Below are 2,500 nucleotides of genomic sequence, written 5' to 3' on the forward strand. Positions count from 1 at the left end.
TCGACCCATAAATTTATAACAACTAGCGCTGCATCATTGAAGAGCTGGTTTATCTTAACAGTTATAAAATACTTCAGATCTATACAAGTGCTAACCTTTTACAAATAACTATATGTTTCAAGTTCGAGTACTTATATTATTCCTGATTATAGAAATCGTAGCCAGTTATGTAAGAGGGAATCTGGTACAAAGAGCTCTCTACTCGGTTGCTAGACATGTTAAGGGGAGCTGTCTAATCTCACCCATTCAACAAATCATCTAACGAACCATGAATGGCTGAATATTGTAAAGGTGGAATAATCAATGCTGCGTTTACTCAACCATGTTGAACTTGGGTTAAAATAAAGAGTGGCAGGGGTTCCTGTCGAAGATTTACGTTTGGATTAGAACCATGTAACCTAAGAATATATGTTTTGTACATTAGGCCATTTTCTGAAGTCTTTCCACTATATAATCAGAAGTAGTTTGAGTCCCTGTTGAATTCGAAGGAATCGTCTGAAGTTTAATGAGCATACATTCGATAACAGTAAAATGGAAAGAAAAAGTTTAAATTGAGAAGGCCTAAATGAATAAAAAATATCAATAATAAGGCTAAATATTTGCTGTCATCAAGGTGATACGAGGCACATCTTATTATTGAGAATTTAAAGTTATCTCGTTCCTTATGGGAGAGCGAATTGGTAACGAGACGGTGAATTGCACAGAAAAAAAGCAAATTGTTTTAAAGGTACCAACGCATTTGCTTAGGATAAGGACAGCAATATGAAACCAGCGTTGTCATTATTAAGGCAGCGAGCTTGGAGAAGCGTTAGCACGTCGGACAGCATGCTTGCATTTCTTCTGGTTCTTTACTTCCTGAGTTCGAATTCCGCCGAAGTTAACTTTGTCTTTCATGCATTGAGTTCAATGACATGCAGTACCAGTCAAATAATTGACTTCCCTCACCTCAAAATAATTGCAGACATTTTTGCCAAAATTAGAATAAATTATAAAATGTGATAAATTTCATAGCGGACATTATGCATTTTTCGTGCTTAGTTGCATTTATTCACATCCTAAACTCAATGTTAATGAGTCATCACCTTTCTTTCTTTTGTGAATGTTAAGTTCCAGTTAAATATCGCTTGACTATATTAAATTCGCTTTACCAACTATATATGCGGGGTTGATTACTATTTAAGATGAATTGATATTGAGTGTGTCGAATATATGGGTTACATGATTGTCAATAGAGAGCTTAACAAAAATATCATTTCCTTACTCGCACGAAGTGAAATCTTTTACGTTATGACGCCTTAGCACAGACTACAGTAGCACATGGATGGAAGGGAATCATAAATGTTTTTCGGAATAGCAGATATATATTTCATTGAGACAGGAGCTGTTCTAATTTTCCAATCACACACCAATACACGCCAAAATATTTTCTGTAGTAGTATTGGCTGTCGTAGCAGCAGCAGCTTTATTGTTGTTGTTTTATTAATAATAAACTTTTCTATAATGGAGACGAAGCCTGAAGTTTGGGGTGAGGGGGTGAGTCGATTACATCGACCCTAGTGATTGAATGATACTTATTTAATCAAACTCCGAAAGGATGAAAGGTAAATCGGCCTCGATGGATTTTGAATTCAGAGTGTGAAGACAGGCGAAATATTGCCTGCAAGCTAAATGATTCTGCTTGCTCGCCACCTTTGTTTTATTATTATTAAGTATAATATTAATAAGGCGGTGAGCTGGCAGAGACGTTAGAACGCCGGGCGAAATTCTTAGAACGTAAAGACGGACGAAATAGTTGGTGTGAAGGCGGCGAGCTGGCAGAATCGTTAGCACGTCGGGCGAAATGCTTAGCGGTATTTCGGCTGCCGTTACTCAGAACGTAAAGACGGACGAAATACCGCTGAGTTCAAATTATGCCGATGTTGACTTGCCCTTTCTTCCTTTCGGGGTCGATAAACTAAGCTCCAGTTGCGTACTGGGGTCCATCTAATCGACTAGCCACCTCCCCCGAAATTTCAGGTCTTGTGCATATAGTAGAAAGAAAAGGATTATTAATAATAATAATGTGATGAGCTGGTAGAACTGTCAACTGGGGAAACCAATGTTTAACAGTATATCTTGTAGTTCTCCTTTCTTCTTCTTCAAATATCGAAAAAAAAAATCCACTTAGCACTTTTATACTTTTGGTGTTGAGAAAATAAGAACTAGCCGAGCACTGAAACCGTCATCAACTTTTTTAATACAGAACGAATAAGTATGACTATCACTATTGCTTATTACCTATTTCTTTATTACCCACAAGGGGCTAAACATAGAGGGGACAAACATAGGTATTAAGTCGATTACATCGACACCAGTGCGTAACTGGTACTTAATTTATCGACCCCGAAAGGATGAAAGGCAAAGTCGACCTGGGCGGAATTTGAACTAACAACGTAACGGCAGCCGAAATACCGCTAAGCATTTCGCCCGACGTGCTAACGATTCTGCCAGCTCGCCGCCT

Source organism: Octopus sinensis, linkage group LG8 (assembly GCF_006345805.1).
Source record: "Octopus sinensis linkage group LG8, ASM634580v1, whole genome shotgun sequence".
Taxonomy (NCBI): domain Eukaryota; kingdom Metazoa; phylum Mollusca; class Cephalopoda; order Octopoda; family Octopodidae; genus Octopus; species Octopus sinensis.